Source organism: Eriocheir sinensis, chromosome 4 (genome assembly GCF_024679095.1).
Source record: "Eriocheir sinensis breed Jianghai 21 chromosome 4, ASM2467909v1, whole genome shotgun sequence".
Taxonomy (NCBI): Eukaryota; Metazoa; Arthropoda; class Malacostraca; order Decapoda; family Varunidae; genus Eriocheir; species Eriocheir sinensis.
This window is the reverse complement of record NC_066512.1, coordinates 19,752,433-19,779,905: the sequence shown is the minus strand read 5'-3', so window position 1 is coordinate 19,779,905 and position 27,473 is coordinate 19,752,433. Positions and strand designations below refer to the sequence as shown.

The 27,473-nt window shown below is 43.8% G+C and overlaps 1 protein-coding gene and 2 long non-coding RNA genes across 6 annotated transcripts in view; 1 reads left to right on the top strand and 2 right to left on the bottom strand.

The window, feature by feature from the left end:
• The window catches only part of LOC127009660 (uncharacterized), a 196,798-nt gene that overhangs the window by 104,409 nt on the left and 64,916 nt on the right, over positions 1 to 27,473 (bottom strand). The window lies entirely within an intron of this gene.
• The window catches only part of LOC127009643 (uncharacterized), a 48,250-nt gene continuing 29,532 nt past the window's right edge, over positions 8,756 to 27,473 (top strand). Inside the window, exon 1 of one of the 3 annotated variants that reach the window (XM_050882906.1) lies at positions 8,756 to 8,904. The gene's annotated coding sequence lies outside the window, so the exon portion shown is untranslated. Of the gene's footprint in view, positions 9,160 to 9,179; positions 9,319 to 27,473 lie in introns of those variants that run through there. The other 2 variants (XM_050882899.1, XM_050882914.1) reach the window with 2 other exon arrangements.
• Positions 14,132 to 16,168, bottom strand: LOC127009657 (uncharacterized). Of its 2 annotated transcripts, none has more exons than XR_007762127.1 (2): positions 15,551 to 16,168; positions 14,132 to 15,237 (listed from the first exon to the last, which is right to left on the bottom strand). It is a non-coding gene; the product is annotated as an uncharacterized LOC127009657 (long non-coding RNA). The 2 variants fall into 2 exon arrangements; XR_007762128.1 differs by having other exon boundaries at positions 14,132 to 15,169.

Below are 27,473 nucleotides of genomic sequence, written 5' to 3'. Positions count from 1 at the left end.
CTCTCTCTCTCTCTCTCTCTCTCTCTCTCTCTCTCTCTCTCTCTCTCTCTCTCTCTCTCTCTCTCTCATCCTTCATATCAATAACAACATTCTCTTACTCTCTCTCACTCTTCCCTAATCCCACAAGCCACGTTCCCCACCTGGCTTATGCACTGATGAAGGAAGACAATCCCGCTACACTCATCAATAAGGGAAGGGCCGCGAGGGAACGAACACCGCTTCCCCATCACACTCAGCGGACGTCAGCACCGCCTCCCTAAATAACACCGTCCACCCGGGAATATTGGAGGGCAAGATTCCCTTCGCGTGCACGGCTCCTTTCTGTTACTTCAGCATCCATCGACCCTTTTCTTCCTTCTATATACGGCGCCAGCATAAACCATCACAGGAAGAGGAGGAGGAGGAGGAGGAGGAGGAGGAGGAGGAGGAGGAGGAGGACTTATCACCTCTTCCTAATACTTCAGCATCCATCAAGCTTTTCTCCTTTCTACTCATGTACGTTGCCATCATAAACAGTAAAAACCGAAGATGAGGAGGAGGAGGAAGAGGGAATGGGGAGGGGGAGGGGGAGGAGGAGGAGGAGGAGGGAGAATGACAAGAGCTTACAACTTGGAAGGATCACGAAATGCCAAACTCTTGCGTAACATCGCCCCTCAGAAAAGCAGTAGAAGCCGTCATAACCGAGTAAGCGGATGAGTATAAGTAGAAACAAGAGTACGGGAACGACTAAGACGATCCCAGATCACATGCCTGTCATAGCAGTACAAGTTTCCGGTCTCGCTGAAGAAAGGGGAAGAGGAGAGAAAGGATGAGGAGGATGAGGATGAAAACGAGTCAATTAAAGATGCTGGAACCCCCAAACTCTCACTTCACATCCCAAAAGAAGAAAAAGGATGAGAAGGGGAAGGATGATGATGATGATGAGGAGGAAGAGGAGGAGGAGGAGGAGACGGAGGAGGAAAACAAGTAAGAATTCAAGATACTGCAATGCCAAGACTCTCGCGTCACATGACCCCATAAGACAACAGACAGTTCCATCTGAGAAGTAGAAAGATGAGAAGAGGGGTGAGGATGAAGAGGATGACGATGAATACGAGGAGTTACAAAGATGCTGCTACGCCAGAATAATCACATTACATCACCTCTTAAGAAACCGTAGACAATTCCAGCTAAAATGAAGAAATAGGAGAAGAAAAAGAAGGATGAGGATGAGAAGGATGATAGTGAAGATGATGAGTTACAAAGACGCTGATACGCCCAAACTATCTCATTACATCACTGCTTTAGACCGTAGACACTTCCAGATAATATAAAGAAAGAGGAGAAGAAAAGGATGGATGAGAAGGATGACCGTAAAGATGACGAGTTACAAAATGCTGCAAAGCCAAAACAAACGCGTCACATCGCCCCTCACAGCACCAGCCATTTCGAGCCGAGATGACGGAGAAGCATTAGATTTTCCTGGAGATGCCGCACCTCTCAGCAGATGCAATGGAGGAGAATCCCTGGGAGCTACAATAATGCTGACGGCAGCCCCGCCACACAAATTCCTTTTTATCCCAGGAGAAGCGAGTCAGACGGCAGTAAGAGGGCCATCGCGAAAGCCAGTAGGTCAGCGGGCTTGGCAGGTAAAGGCAGAACCCACAAAGGTATGTATGATTCGCAGGGACCGGCACTTTGTATACCCCGACGGCGATGCTTTGGTGTTGAGCTGAGGTAAGTATTAGATGAATGAAACTCTGAGAGGGAAGGAGGATTTAAAGTAAGAAATTAAATAAGCCGGGAAAAGGGAAGGTGAAAAAGTGGGAGATAGGAAAAAAACGACAAAGAAATTAAGAAAACAGAAAATTAGAAGAAAAAGAGAAATAATGAAAAGAGAAGATGAGAGGAGAGCGAGAAAAGTGAAGCACAAATGAGGAACTTCAGGGAAAAATAAGAAAGAGACAGACGGACAGAGAGAGAGAGAGAGAGAGAGAGAGAGAGAGAGAGAGAGAGAGAGAGAGAGAGAGAGAGAATGAGACAGAGAAAGCGACAGAGACAGAGACAGAGAAAGCGACAGAGATGAGAGCGCCCAGACAAGCGCCCGCCCGTCCTCCCCCCACCGGATGGACTGTCGGGCGGGACGCAGAGGAGGAGGACCCGGACCAGATTCCACCAATTAGCGCCGAGGGATACGTTCAGCACTCCTGGCACGCTGACAGCCAATACCCACTTGTCGATACGTCCCGCCGCCCTGCCCCTCGTCCCCGCTTGAGCCCCGGCACCCCAGACCCCGCCACTACCCACTCCTCAGCCTACCTCGCACCCCACTACCTACTCCTCACCCTGTCCGCCCATCCCTTGAAGACCCAGCACCCCTGACACTACACCCTCATCACTCCACCCCCACCCAGCATCCCCGACAACCCCACTACCCACTCACTCACTCCCTGCCCCTCCACCCTTCACTAGAGCACCATCCCCGACTCCGCCACTACCCACTCCCTCCCCTCTCACTCTCTACTCAGCTTCCTCACATCCCTGCCACCTCAACAGCCCCATCCTCAAGTGTAGCTCTATCTTCACCTTATTCTCATTGCCTTGTCTGTCTGTCATCCTTCTCACCTCCCCGCTCAAGTTCCCCGTCTCTCCTCCCTCTTCCCACTGTCTCCTCTCGTCACACAGCACCCCCCTCTCTCTCTTTATTTCACTTCCCTATCTCTCTCCTCACTCCACCCCTCACTCACTGCCCCTCTCACTCCCCACTCCCCCTTCCCTATCCACTTCCCAACTCCACTTCACCTCCCCACCGCAATGATGATGATAAAGATGAGGATTGTAATGTGGATAATGATAAAGAGGAAAATAATCGTTATAAGGATAATAAAAGTAATGATGATGATAAGAATGATGGTGCTAATGATGATGATGATGACGATGATGTTGAGGATGATAATGATGATCCTACTCCTCCCCATCTCCTTGACCTCCCTCCACTCATCACCCCCTCCCTCCCACTCCCCACCACCATAAAGAGAGAGAGAGAGAGAGAGAGAGAGAGAGAGAGAGAGAGAGAGAGAGAGAGAGAAACAGAAAAACGAGGCAGGGCAAAAAAAAGGGACATAAATTCATTCCAACACAATCTGGTCCAAGAATCCTATGGTCTGTTTAATCTCTCTCTCTCTCTCTCTCTCTCTCTCTCTCTCTCTCTCTCTCTCTTGCCTTCGACATTTTTTTTTCTTTTCCTTAACTTTTTTTTTACTTCCCTTCTGTTTTATTTTCTTTTATCTATTTTCACTACGAGTTTTTGTACCTATATTTACTACTGCTTATCATCATATTTTTGTACTTATTTATTTCATCATATTTCTTCCTTCTTCTTCAAGTGAGATAATTTTTTTCTCTTCTCTATATATTATCTGCTTTTGTCTCCTCATCCTCTTCCTTTTCCTCTTCTCATTCCTCTTGTTCCTTCTCCTCTTGATTTCAACCTCATCTTCTTCCTTTGGTTCTTAGGTCTTCAAGTGAGATAATTACTTTCTCTTCTCTATATTTTCTGCTTTGTCTCCTCCTCCTTTTCCTCTTCTCCTTCCTCTTGTTCCTTCTCCTCTTGATTTCAACTTCATCTTCTTTCTTTTTTTTTCTTTTCTTCCTTTCTGTATCACTATCATATTCTTGCTATTACTTTGTTTGTTATCTCTTTCCTCTGCTTGCATCTCACTATCATCATCCCTATCATCATTTTCTTTTCCTCTCATTCTTATTTTACTACCACAACTACTACTACTACTACTACTACTACTACTACTACTACTTCTACTATATTTTTCTCTCTGCATCTAATCTACCTTTCCTACTTCTTCCTTCTCCTCTGATTTTGTTTCCCCTCCTCCTCCTCCTCCTCCTCCTCCAGCATCATCAGCAGCAGCAGGGCACAGGATGAGGCCGCTCAGCCCTTCCCGAGGCACCGCAACGCTTTCCCCCGCTACAAGGATGACAAATGGCGGACAAGTCAAGTATTAAATTATAAATATTAATACCCCAGGCCCTGAGTGCTGTAAAAATTTTTCTTTTATTAGAAAACTTTAGCGATACACAAAAAGAGTACCAAAAAAGCTATTAGCTGTAATAAAAAATAAGAAAAGATATAAAAAAATAACCTGAGGAGAGGATCAACGGCGGTTTGTTGTGCTAAGCTAGAATTGCTGAGAAGGCGATGCGCGATCACGGTGAGCACAATACTTATTTGACACTTTTACCATAATGAATAAATAAATTCTCGTACATATGTTAATTTTCTTATGCAGATTAGCCAGACAATTCCTACTCATAAAAAAAATAAAGAAAGTTGCTAAAGGTTTGGGTCAGAGAGAGAATAAGTCATAGGCTATTTGACCGTATAGACATATATATATATATATATATATATATAATATATATATATATATATATATATATATATATCTTAATAAAAAAATGATAATAGGCGATATCAGTAAGTATTCACTTACACATCCAAATACTTATTGTCACATATATAGTGTTCCTTTCAATTAGCGTTAATATAAATATGGTTAAAAAAAAATACTTGGCTATAAAATCCTATATATATATCCTTAAAGAAGGGGGACCTGGATGCATTGAGAGAGAGAGAGAGAGAGAGAGAGAGAGAGAGAGAGAGAGAGAGAGAGATGATAATATGAATAATGACGATGATGATGATGATGTTGAGGAGGATGACGATGATGATGGTTGAAGAGAAGCCGAAGGAAAACAAAAGAACGGACAGAAGAACGAGAGAGGAACAAACGAATAAATAACAAAAAAAAAGCAAAAAAAAATAGAAATACACGAGAACTTAGACAAAAAAAGGAGATAGAATGCCAAAGTTATGAGAGCAAAACCGAAAGAAAAAAACAAACAAGGAACAAGAAGAACAACAACAACAACAACTACAACAACAATATCAATGACAACAATAGCGACAATAACAACAACAGCAGCATCAACAACAACAACAACCAGACCACAAGCCGTAAAACACATCAATACACTTAAGACGAGGCGCAACACACAGACCAAACTTCTGACGCGTAATACCACGAAACACAACACAACTTTCAGCCCCATAAACAACGGCAACACTTCCTAAATCTCTCCAGGAAGCAGCCATCTCTCTCTCTCTCTCTCTCTCTCTCTCTCTCTCTCTCTCTCTCTCTCTCTCTCTCTCTCTCTCTCTCTCTCTCTCTCTCTTAAAACTAAGTCATATGAGTAACGTTCCCTTTTTTTCAACTAGTTTCTTCTTCTCCTCCTCCTCCTCCTCCTCCTCCTCCTCCTCCTCCTCCTCCTCCTCCTTTTCCATCTTCTTTCTGCTTCTCATGTTTTTCTTCTCTTTCTTTTTTCCTCTCCATTTCTTATTGTTCTTTTCGTTCTTGTTTTCTTCTATTTTCCTTTTCCTTTTCCTACCCTTGTTCCTCCTTTCATCCTGCTCCTTCCCCTCTTCTTTCTCCTCCTCCTCCTCCTCTTTCTCCTCCTCCTCCTTCTCCTCCAAGTGCTAGAGGAAGTGCCTGACGGAAGTATTAAATCATAAAAACAAGCAGCCTCGTCATATGCCAGATTTATATATCTTTACATAACGAAGTGTCTGTTGCCTTTCTATCATGCTTCCATGTTTCGAGCTTCGCCTCTTTCTCTATTTTCCATGTTCTCTTTGTTCTTCATCTTCTTCATGCTGTTCTTGTTCTTGTATCTTCTTTTTTTTCTTTTCCTTTATATTCTTCTTGGTCTCCTTTTCTACAACCATTTTCTACTTGTATTTTTCTTTTTTTCTTCTTTCCTTCTTTTCCTTTCTCTTTTCCTTTTTCTTTCTTTTTCTTTTTTTCTTATTTCGCTTTTTTTCTTTTTGCCTTCTTTCTTTTTCCTCATTCTTTACTTTTTCTATTTCTTCTTCTTTTTCGTCATCTTCTGCTTCTTCTTTTTCTTCTTCTTCATCTTCTTTTTCTCCTTCCTTTCTCTCTCCACCTCCTCCTCCTCCTCCTCCTCCTCCTCCTCCTCCACTTCCACCCCCACCTTCTCCTCCAGCAACATCATACCATCATCCCTTCAGACAGTTCCTCATCTCCCTCAACTTCCCGTCCCCCTTCAGTGACTCCTTCAGATATCCCGAGATGGAAAACGAATCCGGGAAGCGAGCGGGAGTCGAGAGAGAGGATTTCCGCGGCAGGAGGGGAGGATGAGGCCCTGGACGGGTGACGGGGCTGCTAATTCTCGCCTCATCCTTCATCGTCCTTCCCCCGCGCCCTGATTGTCTCTTCTTATCTCTCTCTGTCTCCTTAAGCGCGTCTCCTTGTGTCCTTCATCTTTCACTTCCCTGTCAGGCGGGAGTGAGTGTCGTCCTCCTCCTTGGTCTCTCAGTGTCTGGTGTCTGGTGTGTGATTATGTTTTCTTTATATCTTTCTTTCTTTTCTAGTATTTTTTTATTTGTTTGCACTGTGTTGTATTGAGTTTCTTGTCTCTCTTATCTTCGTCTCTCTTTCTCTTTCTCTCTTCCTCTTCCCGTCATTTCTTTGCCTATCTTTAACTTCCTTCTTTCTTCCTTTTTCTTGTTTTTATTTCCACTGTGTTGTATCGATTTTCTTTTGTCTCTTTTTCTTTCCCCACTCTCGTGTCTGAACGATCTTTTCTCTCTCCTTCTCTTTCTCTCTCCCTCTCTACGCCATCTCTTTGCCTGTCTTTCACTTCCATCTATCTTCCATTTTTCGCTTTTTTTTATTTGCACTCTCTCTCTCTTTTCTCTCTCTCTCATCTCTAAACTACTTCCACCATCCCTTTCTCTCTTTCTCCTTCCTTTCATCATCCTCTACCTGTCTTTTTCCTCTCTCCATCATCCTTTAACCCATCTTTCTTCCTCTCTCCGCTATCCTATACCCATTTTTCTTCCTCTTCCCATCACTCCATACCTATCATGCTCCCCTTCTCTCCATCCCTTATTTTTTCGCTCCCCCTCTCGCCTGCCTTCCGCCTCCCTTCCCCGGCCTGAGAGTGGAGGCGAGTGGGCGTGAGAGGGAGAGTGGGAAGAGAGCCGCTGAGCACGATTTTCCCTTCATGTTAACCCGTCCACACTCAGCAGCTGCCCTCGGAATATTGATGACCTTTACAAGACCCATTTCATACTCTTGCTACTGGTCTTCTTTTTACTCTTCTTCTTCTTCTTCTTCCGCTTTTTCCTATTTTTTTGACTGTTATTTGTACTGTCTTGTTTTGTTTATTGTTTCCCTCCTTCTTCTTCTTCTTTCTTCTTCTTTTTCTTCTTTTTCTTCTTCTTCTTCTTCTCCTTTTTCATTTTTCTTCATTTTTTTTCTTGCTTTTGTTTTTTTTCTTTCTTTTTCTTTTTCTATTTTTTTCTATTTTTTTTTCTTCTTCTTTTTTTCCTCTTCCTTCTATTTTTCGCCTACTACTGATACTCATTTTGTTTCTATTGCTTTCCTCCTTCAATATCTTCTTTCCTCTCCATCTTCCTTCTCCTCTTTCACCTCCTCCTCCTCCCCCTCCTCCTCCTCCTCTTCCCAAGGGCGCCACTAACGTTAACTGATGCCGATCGTTCCCCAGCAGGTCAGAGGTCAGTTAGGTCTTAATTACTCCCTCCAGGTGATGCCTCCAACTTTCCCCACAAGGTATAATAAAGGTACAGGTGTTCTTCCATCATTATTAAGTGGGGAATGTATTTACTCTCACTTCTTATTCATATGTAAAATTCAGGTATACTTTTTTTTTTTTATATATTATCGGCATTTTCTTCTTGTTTGTAAATAAAACTAAGAGTCACAACGGAGGATACATATCACAAACATTTTCCAAACAATATTATGGGCGCATTTAGCTGAAAATCAAAATGAGAAACATCGCATTTTCTCTACAAAACTCGAACGATAAAATTTTAAATAACGAAATCTGAAAAAAAAATCTGGTTATAGAAATTTGATTATATATATGAAGACCGGTCACTAATTTCTGCATTCCGGGTAATTCGGTAAAGAAGTATATCATTATTTCCTACACTTCCCGCCGTCGAGGCTCGCGCTGCTATCACCATTCCCACACGGTCCACTCCCCATGCCCCCCCGCCCCCCACCCACCCCCCGCCCCCGCCGACACTCAAAACCTATTAATACCACAACGATGTCCTCCCTCCCTGCCGTCCCTTTCCCTGCCTTCGCCTCTCATCCCTTCCTTGCCCCCTCCTCCTAGCCCTTCCCTGCCTCCCCCTCCGCCCCATTCCCTGACTTCCCCTCCAACCCCTTCCCTGCCTCCACCTACCCCCTCCTTCCTTGCCTACTCCTCCCGCCGCCATCCCCGCCTCTCCCTCCCCTTTTCACAGCCCGCCTCCTCCTCTCCGCCCTGCTGCTGTGTTTGTCTCCGCCGCCCGAAGCAGCAGCGATTGTTGTAGGATAATTTCTGGGTCCTGAGAATTATTGAATCAGTCGTCTGGTCGGCCGCCAAGTTGCCCCGGCCGCTGTGTGGAGTTAGTGTGGGGGGTAGGGGAGGTGTTAAGGCGTGGTGGAGGTGCAAATGGGGAGGTGGAGTGTGTTGGGGGTGAGGCGGAGGGAGTCAGAGGCTGGGGTTGAGTCGTAAGTGGTTTCCTGGTGGAGGGATGTGGTGTGGTATTTTTAGCGAGGAGGCGAGATAAAAGTGGATGTGTAGTGGAATTTCCTGCGAGTGTCAGAGGCGTGGTGGGGACGGGACGGCTGTGTGGCGAGGAGGCCGGAGAGGGGAAGGGCGAGGGTTGCGTGGCGGTGAGGCAGCGTGGCGGTGGTGGCGGTGGTGCGGGAGCGGCGTGGAGGTCGTGGCGTGGCGCGGCAGTGTGCGTGGTGCCAGTGTGGGTGCCGGGAGAGGCGGGCAGCGCTGCGTCACTCTCCTCCTCGAAGGGTAAGTGGCGTGGTTCTACTCCCCTGCCACCACAGTCCCTCCCTCCTTCCCCCACCCCTCCTCTCTTCCTCCTTCCCTTAGCAGCAGGCCGCACCCCCCCTCCCCCCCCACACAAGAAGTTCAGCCCTCGCTCCGTGCATGCTGAGGCTTCAGTTACTCCTTGCAGCTGCAGCGTCGAAATCATTTCCATTCATAGAAGTCTTGCGCGACGCCATTGTCGGTGTCACTCTTTCTGTTACCGCCATTGTATCTTAGGTGAGTTCCTTCCCCAGTGGTGCGCAGTATTGTTTGTGCCACACACCCTAGAGTTGTCCGGCACTCCTGGGGCTGCGGTAGGCGCTGTGCCGCTGTAGGCTGCGTGTTTTCCTGCAGCTTTTTCACGCTGCACTTCACCCTGCGTCCACGCTTGTGGCGGTAAGCAACCACAAGGCGAAAGAAAGTTTATGAGACATTTCAGTATTATCCAGATAATTAAAGCCGCGAAACTCAGTCTTAAAATAAATATAACAAAGAGTGCAAATCCAAAACAAATAAGTAACGCTCAACACAGTGACACTGACAGGCTGTGTGTACTGGGTTCATGCAGGGGTCAGGCGGGGGATGAACGGCGGGTCACTCACTGCCGACGTACGGACGCAGGACACAGCCACGCTACGTCCGTCACTGTCAAGCACACATTCCCCGCATCCCTCGCACCTCTGGATGCCACGCTGCATGACGCCCCCTGGACCCCTCTTCGGTCACTCCTGCCAGACATGCGGAGTAGCACCTGGTCTTCCGAAAATTATGTTGCAGACGTGTTTCTACTCAACTCCATTTCTGCGGCACAGTACTGCATTAAGTGGTCCAACTGCTGAATGTTTTTTTTTTTTCCATAAAAAACAGCTTTTCGATCATTTCAACCATCGCTATGCTCTACCAACTGCTGCAGTGTATAAAATTTCGTCGCTGGTGTCGGCGGGCGGCGGAGAACCGAACGTTTTGTCCGCAGTCTCCGCCGCCGCCGCTTCAGCCCGCCGCCATGCCAGTTAAGGGACTTATAAAGAGATGAAGATTTGCATTTTCAACGAGCTGAGTCATTTTCGGCACAGGATTCCGGACACACTCACACCGTCTATATTTCATCTTTCTTCTATTCTTCATTTACACGCCTTTTTCTCTACCCTCCACGTTTCCCTGTCCATGAAGCCTAGCAGAGGAGAGGAAGGAGGAGGAGGAGGAGGAGGAGGAAGAGGAGGAAAACCAGGACGGCTTGTTTGGGCCACGGATAAATGACTTGACGGTGATTCATCGACTGCCTTCATCCTCACACCTTGGCAGCCACTGTACACACACACACACACACACACACACACACACACACACACACACACACACACACACATTCCCCCTTCCCCCCGCACATTCCCACCACACACACACTGCCCCCCTCACAAACATTCCCCCCTCCCCCTCACACGCATCCCCCCTCCCCCCTACACACATCCCTCCCCCCCACACATTATCCCCTCTTCCCTTACACACACCATCAGCACACGTCAACCCTCGACCACCATGCTCCGGCTTCTCACCCCCATCATCTCCATCATCGTCATCACCACACATCACCACCCTTGTCATTTCTCCCAATAAGTCTCGCGAGATGAGGCGAAAGTGGAGATAAATTTTAATCTTAGTAAAATTACACCGCAGAATGAGATGAGGATGGCGGGTGATGCTGCGAAGGGAAAGGAAAGGAAGGGAAGGGAGGGGAAGGGAAGGGAAGGGATGGGATGGGATGGGATGGGATTTAATGGGGAGGGAACGGAAGCGAAGGGAAGGGAAGAAAATGGAAGAGGTGGGAAGGGAAGAGAAGGAATGGGATGAGATGGGGTGGGATGGGATGAGGTGGGATGAGATGGGATGGGAAAAGAAGGGACGGGGAGGGAAGGGAAAGGGATATAAGGGAAGAGAAGGAAAGGGAAGGAAAGCGAAGGAAAGGGAAGGAAAAGAAAGGAAAGGAAAGAAAAGAGAGGGGAAAGGTAGGGGAGGATAGGAGAGAGGGAAGATAGGGAAGAGAAGGAAAGGGAAGGAAAGCGAAGGAAAGGGAAGGAAAAGAAAGGAAAGGAAAGAAAGGAAGGGAAGGGAGGAGAAACGAAGGGAAACTAAAGAAAAGAAAAGGAAACTAAAGAAAATGCAGGGAAAGGCAGGGATGGAAAAGATAAGGAAGGGAAGGGATGGGAAGGAGAGAGATGTGGTTGAGAAGAAAAGAGAAGGGAAAGGAAAGGAAAGGAAAGGGAAGAGAAGAAAAGAGAAGATAAAGTGGAGTAAAAGAATGATAGGGGAGAGAAGGGAAAGGTATAGGGAAGGAAGAGGAAGGGAAATGAATGAAACGAAATGAAGGGAAGGGCAAGGAAGGGAAAATAAGGAAAAGAGGCGGAAAGGAAAGAGAAGAAAAGAGAAGAGAAAGTGGAGTAAAAGAATGATAGGGGAGAGAAGGGAAAGGTATAGGGAAGGAAGAGGAAGGGAAATGAATGAAACGAAATGAAGGGAAGAGCAAGGAAGGGAAAATAAGGAAAAGAGGCGGAAAGGAAGGAAATGTAAAGGAAAAGAAGGGATGGGAATGAAATAAAAGGGAAGGGGAGAAGAGTAAAGGTCAGAGAAAAATAATAAAAAAGGAAAGGTTGGAAAAGGGAAAGGAAGGGAAAGGAATACGAGCAAAACTGATTACTGAAGGCTACTGGAGTTCAAGGGTAGCAGACTAACTATATTTGTTGCTTGTTGATGTTGATGTTGCCGTACCCTTTAACATATCGTCATCATCCACTTCTTCCTTCACCTCCACCCTTCTTCAATTTTCATCATCATCCACTTTCTCCCTCCTTCACTCAACCAACCTATCCTTCTCCTCCTCCTCCTCCTTTTCCTTCATCCACAACCCGCCGGGGCCGCTGCAGGTGCGAAGGTCATTATGGGATGTTAACTTAAAACTGTGAGCTACTCCTGGGGGTGAGAGGGGAGGCTGATGCTGCAGGGAGGTTAGCGGGTTATGACGCGGCGAGTGGAAGAGAGATGTTTCACTTTGTTTCCCTTCCCTCTCATTCTTTTACCCTTTTAATTTCGTTTCCTTTCCTTCTCTTCCCATCTCTTCCCTTCCCTTTCTTTCCCTTCCCTTATCTTCTCTTCTGTTCCCTTCCCTTTCTTCCCTTCCCTTTCCTCCTCTTTCCTCCTTTACCCTTTCCTAATGAGGAGATAAAGGAAAGTGTAACAGGGTGCAACGAGTCATATGGCAGGGAAGTGTGGCTATGAAGTAGGGTGGGTAAATGTGTATGTGTGTGAGACGAGGCAAAAGTAACAAAAAGACTGTAATAGGGGACCAGGGTTGGATCAAATACTGATTTTTTATAACTCAAATGCAAATACAAATACTTTTGTTCGGGATTCCAAAAATACAAATACAAATACAAATACTTTTATTCCTGAATCGAAAAATACAAATACAAATACACATACCTATATTCCTGAATCTAAAAATACAAATAAAAATACAAATACTCCTATTCCAGATTTCAAAGATACAAATAAAAATACTCCTGAAATTATACAAAAAATCTAAAGATACTTTTTTCACAAGTTTACACTTCACATCATAATTGCATTTTATCATCATTAATGCCCGGAACGTTTCCGGGCCGAGTTTTGCTCGCTTAGGAGTGTAAAAATTGCCGGCCTTACTAAACACCCTCTCAGATGGTGCCGGTAACTAACAGGTTCAACGGTGCGGGGATGAGTACCAACCGCAGCCACACACAGCTATTTTTTTTTTTTTACAGCAAAGGAGACAGCACAAGGGCACACAAAAAGGAAACAACAATAAAAAAAAGTCCGCTACTCGCTTCTCCTGTAAAGAATCCGAAGAGGTGGCCGAAAGAGCAGTCAACTACGTGAGAAGATAGCGTAAGAAGAATAGCGTATGCACCCGCCTTTAACTTTACCTTCAGTTTTCTTCCTTTGGTGTCATGGCTAAGTGCAATGGTTAACACACATATATCTCTCTCTCTCTCTCTCTCTCTCTCTCTCTCTCTCTCTCTCTCTCTCTCTCTCTCTCTCTCTCTCTCTCTCTCTCTCTCTCTCTCTCTCTCTCTCTCTCTCTCTCTCTCTCTCTCTCTCTCTCTCTCTCTCTCTCTCTCTCTCTCTGTAAAGTACGTAACAATAGAGAGCGGAGAATGAGTTTTAAACGCTCGACGAAGTTTAAGAAATGTGCCGTAAGGTTGTGACGGAAACTGAAGTGCTAAAAGGTGCCGCCTCGCTAGCTACTGCGTACTACTTGCTGCTATACTGTTATCATCATTATTGAGCACCGTGAATGGGGTATACCCGGAAGAGTACAAATATCAGTAGTCATACAAAGTCTCTTACTCTGCCACATTCAAGACACAGATAATCAAAAGGATAAAGATTGGGGAGCAGCGACGTAGCGATCTTTTTTTTTCTGTATCCTCTTATTTTGGCCCTTGAGCTTTCTGTCTTCTGTGTTGAAAAAAAAAAAGAAAGAAAAGAAAACTGCCAAGTCTTTATCTCATCGATTTCCATTTTTTTTAGCAAACTCATCATTGTTAGCTACCATTTATTATTTTTTTTTTACTTGACGCTTTTCTTTATTTTATTTTTTGGCTGCAGAGGGGGAGGGGGGCGGAACCATTATAATCCAAATTCTTCCTTTTACTCTGTCCTACCTCCCCCCTCCCTCCCTCCCTCCTCTTGCCTCCCTGCCCCCGTCCTTCCTTTCCAGCTCAAGGTCGGACCGGAACTAAGGACTACACAATGAAAAAAAAATTGTGGCAGGAAAACGTTTAGGTAGACTGACCAAGACTGATGACGGACTAGATAAGTAAACAAATAAATAAGATGAACAAATAAGATAAACAAATAAACAAATAAAAGATATAGAGATAGAACTTATTTTTATTTATGCGGATTTTTTATTTATTTATCTACTTTTGCCCTTGAGCTGCTTCCTTAACTGCAAAAAGAAAAAAAAAGATGGATAGATAAACATAATGAGAGATAGCCATGCAGATAAATAGAAAGAGTCAGACAAATACATGTTCGATCGTTAGATGATTTGAAAGTTAGTTAGTTAATAGGTAGTCCCTTGTATAGTTCCCTTAGTTAGATAGGTAGTTAGATAGGTAGTTTAATAATTAGACAGTTTGAATTAGTTAGTTAGTTCGTTAATTTTACTGTATTCTGTATTTGTTTATTTATTTATTTATTTGGATTATTTTTTTGTTTTTGTTTTATTTTATTTTGGTGTTTTTCTTTTTCTTTTTGTTTCTTTTTCCTTTTCTTTTCTTTATCTTTTTCTTTGTTTTCTTGCTGTTGTTTTTCTTTTTTGATGTTCTTTTATTTCATATCATCCTCTTGTTGATGTTCATTGGTCTGGGTGAGCCGCTTTCCTCCCAGAAGAGACCCACCCATAATTTTGGTGATGTTAGTTAGGGGCCGAAAGGTGGATGATGTTTCTTATATTTTTCTTCTCTTGATGTGTTTTTCTTCTTGTTTTTCTTTTCCGATGTTTTTTCCTGTTCTTTTTCTTCTTATTTCTTTTCTTCGTGTTTTTAATGTTCTTGTATTTCATATCATCCTCTTGTTGATGTTCTTAGTTGGTCTGGATGAGCCGCTTTCTCCCCAGAAGAGACCCACCCATAATTTTGGTGATGTTAGTTTGGGGCCGAATGGTGGATGATGTTTCTTTGTATGTTACTTTTCTTGATGTTGTTCTGTTATTGCTGTTACTTTTCTTTTGCGATGTTTTTTCTCTTTTTCCCATTTTTTTGGTGTTCTTTTCTATATCATCCCTTTTTGATGTTCTTTGGTCTGGATGAGCCTCTTTCTCCCCAGAAAAGACTCATCCATAATTTTGGAGATGTTAGGGCCTGAAGGTGGATGATCTGTGTTTTTTCTTTTCTTTTCTTGATGTTTTGTAACTATATTTTCCTTTTTCTGGTGTTCCTTTTTATTTTCCTTTTCTATGGTGTTCCCATCACGTGGATTGTCTACGACATCTAACGAGGACCACAAGCCCCGGTTTATTGTTCGGAGTTTGCTCTCCTAGGCAGACTGCCTACCACGGCTGACGAGCTCCACCTGCCCGGGTTTATTGTTCGGAGTTTGCTCTCCTAGGCAGACTGCCTACCACGGCTGACGAGCTCCACCTGCCCGGGTTTATTGTTCGGAGTTTGCTCTCCTAGGTGTATTACCTATGACGGCTCACGAGCCCAACCTGCCCGGGTTTTATGATCGGAGTTTGCTCTCCTAGGTGTATTACCTATGACGGCTCACGAGCCCATCCTGCCCAGGTTTATTGATCGGGTTTGCTCTCCTAGGTGAATTACGCTATGACGACCTCCACCTGCCCGGGTTTGTAATCGGAGTTTGCTCTCCTAGGTGAACTGCTCACGCTAACGACCTCCACCTGCCCGGTTTTGTAATCGGAGTTTGCTCTCCTAGGTGAACTGCTCACGCTAACGACCTCCACCTGCCCGGGTTTGTAATCGGAGTTTGCTCTCCTAGGTGAACTGCTCACGCTAACGACCTCCACCTGCCCGGGTTTGTAATCGGAGTTTGCTCTCCTAGGTGAACTGCTCACGCTAACGACCTCCACCTGCCCGGGTTTATTGTTCGGAGTTTGCTCTCCTAGGTGTATTACCTATGACGGCTCACGAGCCCAACCTGCCCGGGTTTATTGTTCGGAGTTTGCTCTCCTAGGTGAATTGCCTACCACGGCTAACGAACCTCACCTGCCCGGGTTTGTTGTTCGGAGTTTGCTCTCCTAGGTGAATTGCCTACCACGGCTAACGAACCTCACCTGCCCGGGTTTGTTGTTCGGAGTTTGCTCTCCTAGGCAGATTGCCTACCACGGCTAACGAGCCCCACCTGCCCGGCGTTGTAGCCGAAAGATCTCCGGCACCTCCGTCGGGGTCCCGATGGACGCCGAGGCGCCCTGCCGGGAGCCCTCCAGTCCTGCCATGCTCGCCTGGGAGACCTTGGGCTCACTGGCGCTCCACCGCCCCGCCGATTCGAATAGGGCGGATGCAAGAACTCGCTTCTTAAAACTACCAGACTGGATTATAAAATTAATCATTAATGCCGTGAAGGCGTCGGTCACCGCGTTTATCGGTTCTTGGATGAAGGACCGATGGGCCTCGGGGACGCGCACAAGCATCATAAGGAATCCTCGCCGCGGCTTCCGGCGCGGCATCCTTTTCCCTTTTCTTTCTTACTTCCAATTTTTCTTTTTAATTATATTTTCTTTCTCCGATTGACTGATTGATTGATTTTACATAGTAAGAATTGGTTCACCAATTAACGTCTTTCAGGTACATTGCATTCACACACCTGCTGAGGGAGAACACCAGTGAGCGTGTTGACTCACGAGGACGGCCCACTAAACTAAAGTTTCCTAACATTTGTATTGGGCTGCCACTTCTCTTTAGTCGTCTGTTCCTCTATTTTTCTCTTCTTTATTTCATTCTATTTCTCCCTGTCTTTCATCCTTGCTCTCTATACATATATTTCTTTCAAACTTCTTCATCAGCCCAATTTCCTTTCCATTCTCCCTCCCCTTCATCTCCCTCCATCCCTTTCATCCCCCTCGCCTCCCGCCCTTTGATCTTTTTCTGTTATCATCACGACAGCTGCTTAATTTCTCTGCGGGGACTTTTTTTTTATGTTCGTGGATGTGACATGCTTCCCGGGGCGTCCATGTTGTTGCACAGCACCCTAGAATATTCTTGGCAAAGTGCTTTAAATTTTTGAAGCTTTTTGCATCACGCCAGTACCTCAGTGGATTGACATCAAAAGGCAAAACACCTTCTTCTAGGTACGTTTCAAGTTCTGCCTTCACCACTGTAGTGTCATTTGTTGATGCATTTGCCATCATTTGCCCAGCTGGAGGCATGTAGGCAAAAAGACGAGGTCGTGTTGCACTCATGCCCGAAAAGACGAAAGGCTCACTCTCTTGAAATGTTTTCTTCTTCAAGGTCGACTGAGTTGACTCGGAAATAATTAGGTCCACAATCTTGGAAACATTTTCCTTTTGCATTTTCTTACATGGCATCCATGCCAGCTTAAACCTGGGGCCCATGACAGCTGCGGCAATGACATCAGTCCGCTCAAGAAATGGATGCAACCTCTTTTTGATAGGTGACTGTACTGCATATGCCAAGTTAAAGCAGTAGATCGGTTTACTGTCTCTCTCGTCGTCTTCACTCACATCTCATACCCTATGCCTCCCATTTCCGTGACGTCACACATTTTTGCGGGCGGAACCTTCTTCCAAGCCACCCATCCCTCAGTAACTCCCTAAATCCTCTCCTACTCCTAGTAAAGAAAAGGTGCCTGATTATCAGAGAGCGAATTTCGTAAGACTCCGATCAATTCTAAATAATTCGGACTGGACTGAAATCTCGGCGGAAACAAATAATGGGGGGGCTTTCACCACAATATTGAACAATGCCATAAGCATATGCGTACCCTATCGTAACAGACGTTCAGCTTTTAAGAAGAAACCCAAATGGCGGAATATCGAAATTCAAAATAGCCTATCTCGTAAAAAACGCGTTTACAGTAATAGATATCAACTCAGAGTGAGGCTGACAAACTAGAGTTGGACAGAATTCGCCGCAAAACTAAGAAATTAATAAAACGAAGCAAGAAAAATCTTGAAAAATATATAACGGAAACGAGTAAATCTAATCCTAAAGAATTTTTTTAGCTATGTAAATAATAAAAAGTCACTCACTTGTGGTATCGGACCGCTTGCTAATGATAATGGTAACCACACGAACGATGAAAATGAAATGGCTACAATCCTAAATAACTTTTTCGCATCCGTATTTACCGACGAAGATTGTTTATCACCTCAACCGCCGGAGGTTAGAAGGGCCGAAAAGATGTTAAGTGGCGTGCTCATCGTAGAAAGTGACATTTTACGCACAATTGAAAAGATTAAAGTAAGCAAAGCTCCTGGTCCAGACAAAATTACCCCTAGGGTCTTAAAAGAAATCAAACATCAAATTTGTAAACCGCTCTCCATCATATTCAATAAATCTTTAACAGCTGGAAAAGTTCCGTCGGATTGGAAACTAGCAAATGTCACACCAATTTTCAAAAAGGGGGACAAGTCTCATCCAGGAAACTATCGACCAATTAGCCTGACATCTATTGTTTGTAAGTTAATGGAGACTATCATTCGCGACAATATGGTGAAATTCTTCGAAGAAAATAATATAATAAATAATTCGCAACATGGCTTCCGTAGTAAACGTTCGTGTTTAACTAACTTACTTGATTTTTTCATTATATTTTTGAGGTGTTCGATGAAAGCATATCAGTAGATATCATATATCTGGATTTTCAAAAGGCATTTGATAAGGTCCCCCACCAGCGATTGCTCAGCAAACTATCGGCGCACGGTATGTCGGGTAACATTCAAAATTGGCTTGTGGACTGGCTCTCTGAGCGGAAACAGAGAGTAGTTTTAAACGGTGTTACATCTAACTGGCTCGATGTCAGAAGCGGCGTACCTCAAGGATCAGTGCTTGGCCCCATGCTCTTCTTAATTTATGTTAATGATATCGATGATGGGCTCACTTGCAAAGTATCAAAATTTGCTGATGACACAAAAATTGCTAGTAAAGTAACTGCGACACTCGACGAAGAAGCTCTACAATCATATCTAGATCGACTTGCAAGTTGGGCCAATCAATGGCAAATTAAATTTAACGTTGACAAATGTAAAGTGTTGCACATCGGAAAAAATAACAATCGCGTTCGGTACGTAATGAATGGCCAACAACTTTCTGCAGTAAGTAAAGAAAAAGATCTTGGAATCACTATATCAAGCGATTTAAAGCCCGGTCAGCATTGTTCAGAGGTTGTTAAAACTGCAAACAAATTGGTTGGCTTCATCGGACGAGTCTTTAATAATAAATCGGAAAAAGTAATATTAAAACTGTATAATTCGTTGGTTCGACCCCGTCTAGAGTACTGTGTACAGTTTTGGTCTCCCTATTACAGAAAAGACATAGAAAAGTTGGAACGGGTTCAACGAAGAGTAACAAAGATGATTCCTAGGTTGAGAAATTTGTCATATGAACAAAGGCTTAAAGAAGTAAATTTATTCAGCCTATCAAAACGAAGAATGCGAGGCGATCTAATAGAAGTGTTTAAAATGGTTAAAGGATTTAGTGATATTAATGCGGAAGATTACTTTACAATTGATCGATCAAATAGAACAAGAAGAAATCACAATTTGAAGATAAGTGGTAAAAGATTCTCGTCGCACGAAGCTAAACACTTCTTCTTCAATCGAGTTGTTAATGTTTGGAACTCTCTACCCTGTGATGTCGTTGATAGTACAACAGTTACGGCCTTCAAGAATATATTAGACAAGTATTTTGAATCCAACCAGCAACTAAGATATTACTCATTGTCGTAATAACGTTAAGTTCATTCGAATACTGGTGTCCTTGTCCGCTTTTATCGACCGGTTAGTGGTAGCAGTAATGGTAGTTCTTTCCTCTTTCCTACATAATTTCCATGCAGTTTTTCCATGCTGCATGGTTCTTTTTCCATTCCTGCCAGCTTTGGCTGGAAGGATGGGGGGGGGGGAGGAGCCTTCGCCTTTGCTGTCCTTCATCTTCCACCTTTGATTAGATAGTTAGTGTAGCTTGTCACAAACAGCCTCGTAAGGACCAGCAGATCTGCTGTTGTTTGTTCTTCCTTTGTGTTTCTTTTGTGTTTCCTCCTCCATGTGACCTGAGGTTAATTTCCTCCTTACTCCCCACCCTTGATTGTTTTCCTCCTCCGCCTTCAACCTTAATGTTCTCCTTACTCCGTTTTCCCCGTGATCTGACGTTAATCCTTTCCTCCTTCGCCTTCAACCTTCATCTGTTTCCTCCTCCGCCTTAACGCGGCTTAACATTATTTCTTTTTCTATTTCCTTAACAGTATTTATCCTCCTCAAATGGTTTTGACTCGAAATATAAATACAAATACAAAATACTTTTTTTCTGGGTGCCAAAATACAAATACAAATACAAAATACTTTTTTCTGGGTGCCAAACTACAAATACAAATACAAAATACTTTTTTCTCTGGATGTCAAAATACAAATACAAATAAAAATACATTAAAATTGTATTTAAATACAATTCAAATACAAATACAATTGTATTTGATCCACCCCTGCAGGGGACTATGTATATGCAAAGGGAGGACAGAAAGTAACAGGGAGTAATTAGAATATTGTAGCAGGTAGCTAAGTATGGCTACAACGTTGCCAGATGGTCGTGCTCAGTCTCTTATGTTTGCCGATATCCAACCCAAAACTGTCTCCAACTAAATAACGGGTTTCATATGTAGTTATCGTTAAAATGGTTCATTATTGCTGTTTCTTGGCAATAGTCAGGAGTCAGAAACCGGTAAATACGATGCTCTGAGTACGATAATCTGGCAACGCTGTATGGCTATGATGTAAGAGAAACTATGTAACGAAGGGTGGGCAGAAAGTAACAGGGAATCACTAGAATATTGCAACGGGGAAGTATGGCTATGATGTAAGAGGGACTGTATAACGAAAGGAGTAAGACAGAAACTAACAGGGAGTAATTAGAATATTGTGGAGAGGGAGTATGACTGTGATGTGAAAAGGAACTATGTAAGGAAGGGAAAAAGAGACAAGAGGCAATAGGGAGTAACTAGAACATTGTGAGCGGGGAAGTATGGTTATTAAGTGAGGGGGGACGACAGTATGGACGGGGAAAGTGACGAAGAGGCTGTGAAAGGAGACTATGTTATGAAGGGAGGAAGAGAGAAAGACAGCGTAATAGGAAACAGTGGTAAAAATATGATATTGTAAAGAGTGATAAAAAGTGTGATGGAGAAGCAGTATAAGAAGAGGAAGGGGCGGGGGGGGGAATAAGGTGAAGTGTGCTAAGGTATTCTACGATGCTTTTGGGGGACTGTGAAGCGTGGCCATGAGGGAAGTGTGGTAGTGTGAGTGTGACAGGGTGAAAGAGAAAGAGATAGAAGGGAGATAAAGAAAAGAGACATAATGAAATGGAAAAGGAGTAGCAGACTGTAACAAGTGTACCATAACAGAGAGAGAGAGAGAGAGAGAGAGAGAGAGAGAGAGCAAATATATGCGTAACGACTCCCATATAAGCTTCGTCGCCAACTTTTTCCTCCCTTCCTCTCTCTCTCCCTCCCTCCCGTTTTTCTTCCCCCCTTGTCCTATTCTTTCCTCTAACTCCCCTCTTTTGTCGCTTACTTTGAAACTTTTCGCCACAATTACCTCGAAAGTTAACCGAAGCATCACAAGTTAGAAGAAAAAAAACGTAAACAAGGTGGGTGAGAGAGAAAATAGTAGTAGTAGTAGTAGTAGTAGTAGTAGTAGTAGTAGTAGTAAATGAGAAAAGTACAATTAACATAAGACTTTCAATCCTTTCTTTCCTTAAACTCTCTAAAACTCCCTACGTACCTACTGCATCTCCTTCCCTTACGACCCCCCTCCTCTCCCCCCTCTCACCCCCCTTTCCTTCTCATGTGGCGGCGGCGGCGGTGGTGGTAGTGGCGGCGGGAAATTGTCGGGCGAACCTCTACAACGAAGCAAAACAAACGAAAACGAACCACCCGCGAGGCAAAACTTTCGAACCTTAATGAATCCCGGAGTCGAGTCTTGGCGGCGAGGGTTCATGGGACTCTTTCAAATCTGCGTGAGAGAGAGAGAGAGAGAGAGAGAGAGAGAGAGAGAGAGAGAGAGAGAGAGAGAGAATATGCAAGGAAAAATAGGAGGAAGGGAAGAGGAAGGCAGAAAAAGAGGAAATGAGATAGGAACGGGGAATAGAGAAGAGAGAAGACAGGGAGAGATGGGTGGGAGAAAGAAAGAGGAAAGACGGTAATGGGGAACGAAAGGGAGAAAGGAGAGAAAGGACAGTTAGGGAGAGTGAGAGAAAAGGGAGAGGAATAAAGGAAAGTAGAGATGAGATGTAGAAAAGGAGGAAGAGGAGAGAACGAGGGAACTAAGAGGAAGAAAAATAAAGAAAAATATGAGAATGCCAGAAAGTGGGGAGGAAGAGGAAAGTGGAGATGCTGGGTGGAGACAGGAAAAAGGAGGAGGAGGAGGAGGAGAGGGGAAGACCAATTAAGGATTATGAAAGAAAGGATCCGGGATGTGGACGATGAGAAGGAACTGAGGGAGAAGGAAAGAAGGATCGAAGGAAAAGGAAGCTGGACTACGGAAGGAGGGAAGGAGGGGAAGAGAAAGAAAAGAATCCCATCAGAAAAGAGTGTAGGAATGGAGGGAGAAAGAAGGGAATAGAAGACAGAAAGGAACAGAAAGAAGAGACATGGAAGAGGAGGAGTTAGTGGGGATAAGCAAAAATTGGGTGATAAAGCAAGACAAAAGAGAATGATTAGTGGGATAAATGAAAAGGAGGTGATGGATAGATAGGTTTGTTTAATTAAGGTAAAGTAAGGTAGGTAAAGTAAAGAAGGGCAAGGTAAGGTAAGGGAAGGGAATGTTATGTAAAGATAGTTAGGTAAGGTAAGGTAAGGTAATTAAGGCTAGATTGTGTTCTCAGGTATGGTAAGGTATTTTTAGGTAAGGTAAATGAAGGTAAGGGAAGTTTGACAGAAAGGATTAATTAGGTTAGTAGAGATGAAAGGGAAGTAGGAGAGAGCGTTAGCAAAATTAAGGGTTATATACGCCCATGTAACTTTGTATCGCACCTTCATGAAAAAAATATGCACTCAAAAGAACGAATCATGTGGAAAACACGACTCTGGTAACCTTTTGAATGCTGGGAAGAAAAAAAATCACTTCATCATTATTCATTTTCGGCCTTCCTCGGTATATACTTTTTGTCAATTTAAACAGAAAAAATAATATCACCTAATTCTTTTGGCACTCATCACATCATTATCACATTTCAACATCCCTATCGTCTCTTCTAAGCTTCATGTCACAACACTACATACAACGGCTTCACTCACTACATCCTCTTCGCCCTCAACAATACATCAATAACGAGTTTTCCGCTCCTGACCACAAAGCCTAAATCTGGGGGAAGAGGAGGAGGAGGAGCAGGAGGAGGAAAAGCAGGAGGAGGAGGAGGAAGATGAGGATAAGAAGGATCAGGAGGAGGCCGAGGACGAAAACATGAACGAGAAGGATAAAGATGAGGACGAGAATGAAGAAGAGGAGGCAAAGGAGAAAGAAAGGAGGAATCTAGAAATACTCAAGTCGATCTCCTCTCAAGGTATCAGTGTTTTGGGCCTGTCGCTCCCTGCCGATGATTCTCCTATCCAGAAAGTCTATACAAGAATACTCGTCACGTATCTAACCAGTTTTCAGCAGCATCACTTTTCCCCATTCCTTATTCCTTGGTTGTTTTGACTATAAATAAAATCCCCATTAGACTCAGCTGAAGACCACAAACCTAAATATTGTCAAAATCATAATTAATAAACGTTCATCAATTTGATATCCTTTCATTATCATACCTCAGCCCAACATGTCTTTTTTTCCTGATTTGAGTGATTACTGGAATTGTGCGAATGAAATATCGAACACGCTACTGTTTGTTTTTTTATCATTCTTTCTGTATTGTGTTCATTTTCTTTTCGTTATGTCTCCTTACTTAACTGAGTAATCGTGCACGTTGTCCCATTTAAGTATTTTGAGTTTCAGGCTTGGCTCCTGCAATTTTGTTATTCCCGCCACATTTGCTCCAGTTTTCTTTCCGTTGAAGTCTCCTCAGCACAGCTCTCTTTTAGCACAAGAAGTATCTCGTGAAAGCTGTCCTCTCATTCTTTTGCATCGCATGGTTAAAGAGGACGTGGTGAGGACAATTAGTCAACTTTGAGAAGTTATATGCGTAGAATTATTGACAGACTGTCAGTGAAAGTAACAGTGACAACCCAAGAATTGCAGCAAAGTTAGGGCGCTCAGAGAACCAGGTGGAGATACTATAACCATGGCGGGGACTAATGGAAAACACTAACATCAAACAGAGAAGAGATAAACGATGGGGAAGGTTTTTGTAGATGCACCGCCATACTCTTAAACATTTTGGCACAGAAGCACGCACATTTCGTATGAGTTATGGGCATTTCCATGGGTAGTTTTATAACCCTGGTGGTGAAACTGACAAAGCTACTGTACGATGAGAGTGAAAAAAAAACTCATGAGAACCCGATTAATCTTCTTTTCGGACATTGGAAATAGTAAATGTGAGAGGCGGAGTCGTTTTAAAATATCGACCGTGGAAGTAGATTTAGGGCAATTACCTTCACATCGGCTGCTCCTACTTGGCCTTCTTATTTCTTATTATAGTTTCTCTGGTCTTTTACTGGCTGATGATGACGATGGTGATGCGGTGGTGGGCGTGTGATGCTCCTGCCTGCCAACGATCCTTCCTCTCCACCCTGCTATCACTTGGCTTCCTTCCCTGACTCCTCCCTCTTCGAGTTCGTTTCTCTACCCTTCCCTTGCCCCTTCTTCCCCTTCTCCGCAGTACTCTATCCTTCATTCTTCCCAATCCTTCTCTTTTCCTTTATTTTTTCCTTCTCATTCCTTCCTACTATACGCATTAAATAGAATAAACACACAACTCTCTCCCCTTTTTCCGGTCTTTGTCTTTCCCTTTACCTTTTCTTTCTTTTTTCTTTCTTTTTCATTGTTTTTCTCTTTTTTTCTTTCTCTTTTCTCCATTTTTCTCTTTATTTTTTCTTCCCTTCATTCTTTATTTTTTTCTTTCGTTCTTTCTTTCTTTCTTTCCCTTTCTTTCGCTTTCTCTTTTTTTTTCTTTCTTTCATCCTTTCTTTCTCCTATAACGTTCTTTCAGTGAATTTCCCTCTTTCTTAACGTCATACTCTTTCTTTCGCCTTGCTTTCCAATACTCTACAACTTCATCCTTCTCGTCTCCTTTCGTCCTCACATCTCTGCCGCACTTCAGTACTATAACAATATCTTTTTCTTCCTTCAAAATGTAATAAATTTTTAAAGAGGGAAGTGTAACGGTCATTAAAGCTATACGTCTTGATTTCCCCCCCCCCCCCCCCCACACACACCCGCCTTGGTCGAGGATAATTAAGCCTGGAGGGTCAATCAGGAGCCAGGGAGCCGATACAAAGGCGGCGTGAAGTGCTCGATATCTGAAACCGATGCCTCCGCTGTAAACCCGAGAGGCCGATACACCTTTACTGCCCCTGCTACTGCCCTGCTAATTCCCCTGCTACTTCCCCTGCTACTATTTCTACTGCTTATAATTTCTCTCTTACTCATCTTGCTACTGCCCCTCCTACTGCCCCTCCTACTGCCCCTGCTACTGCCCCTGCTAATACCTCTGTTACTGCTAATTCCCCTGCTACTGCCCTTACTACTACCCCTGCTGCTTCTAATTTCTCTCCTAGTGACGCAGCTACTGTCCTTCCCACTTCTACTTCTCCTCCTACTGTCCCTGCTACTGCGTTTACTACTAACCCAGCTACTGCTCCTGCTACCGTCCCTGCCCCTGTTACTGTCTTCTCATTCCTGCTGCTTCCCTTCTACTGTCCCTTCTTCTTCCCCTTCCTCTTCATCCCTACTGCTGTCCACCATTATTCTTTACCTCCTTATCCCTGCTACTTCCCCTGCTCTTGACTCTGCTACTGCCCGTTACTGCATCTACCCTATTACTGTCTATTATCCCTACTACTACTTCTACTCTTGCGCCTCACCCCTTCTACTGTGTCCTCCTACTTGCCTCCTGCCCTCACTTCTGTCTACTTCTCCTTACCCTTGCTAGGAACTACTCCACCTACCTACTAATACTATCTACCTGCTTTTTTGCCTACTGCCCCTCTATATCACTACTTCCCTGCCCTGTGCCTCTACTTGCCTCATTCTCTGCTCATTGACCCTCTCCCTAAACCCATGTATAAGCTTAATGGCCTCTTGCTGACTCCTACGACCTTAATGTTCTGAATTATACCTGTTGGCCTTCTGTATTCTGCCTATAGACTTTTTTTTTCTTCATCTCGGGAACATTATGGGCGTGGGTTAGTAGAGAAAGTACACGGGAGGGGGAAGGGGAAAGCGGGAGTGAAACATTGTACGGCGTTGGTTGGTTAGTTTTTCTGATGTGTGTATTTTTTATCGGGTAGCTTGCATCTTTTTTTCTATCCTCTTCTCAGTCTCGCCTTCATTATCACCTTATCTCTTGCATATCTGCTTTCTTTTTCTTTCTTTTTTCTTTTTTCTATCTTTGTTCTTTCTTTCTTTCGTTGGTTTGGTTTTTCGTTCTTTTCAACTCTTGTCTTCTTTCTTTCTATCTTTCATAAGCATCCCGAGTCCTGCTTAACGTATCAAATCCTTAGTGTCTGCTTCCTTCCCTTAACGCTTGGCTTCCCTCTTGTCTTTACACACACTAACTTGCTAGCTATCATGATACAGTGTCTTAAAAGTTCCCTCTCTCGGCCCTCATCCTTATTCCCCTTATATCCGGGTCCCTTATTTTTTTTCTCTCAAGGTCCATTTCTCTTCCAATACATTCATGCATGTTTAAAGTGAATTGCCATATTTTGTAGTTGTATTAATGACTTCTATCCATATTTACTGTGTATTCAGCTACTAGTTACGAAGGTTAGATACAGGACGGATAGTAAGCAAGTTTAACACCACACACACACAAACGCACACACACACACACACACACACACACACACACACACACACACTAAGGACAACAACTTCCCATTAATACACCCAAAGAGGACGAAGAGGAAGGAGAGGAAGGAAAAGGACGACGAGGAGGAGGAGGAGGGAGAAGGAGGAGGAAAAAAGGGGGGAAAAATACGAGGAGGAGGAGAGAGGAGAGAAGGATGGAAAGAGGGAAGAAGAGGAGGAGGAGAACGAGGACGAGGACGAGGAAGGACGAAAAGAGGGAAGAGGAGGAGAAGACGGAGAAGGGGGGAAGTCAGAGGAGGCGCAAAGTCAGTAGGAAAAGGAATAAAAAAAAAAGAACCGAAAAAGCGTCCGTTGATTTATGACGAACTTGCTTCCTTTAGTGTACCTGTCGAGCCCCAGATATTTATTACTGGCATGTGGAACGGAGGAAACGTGCGACACTACCATCTCCCCGTCCAAGCCTCGCTCAGATTTATGTTTAGTAGGAGAAAAAAGTGATCTGAAACTGCATGGGTAGAGGAAATGAATGGGAAGGATTAGAGAAGATGAGAAGAGGAAGGAGAAGAAGAAGGAGAAGGAGAAGAAGAAGGAGAAGAAGAAGAAGAAGAAGAAGAAGAAGAAGAAGAAGAAGAAGAGAAGAACAATCACAACAAAAACAACAAGCAATAATAAAAATGAGAACCAAACAAAAAAAAACAAAAAAAGAAAGGAAAAACACACACAAAAAAGAAAATCAGAAAAAAACGAAAGAAAACAAACAAACGAGAAAAAAAGAAAATAAAAAACTGAAGGCATGCACAAAGGCCAAAAGAAACGCGAGGAGAGACCCAAGACACAGGAGCCCCAATCGCTT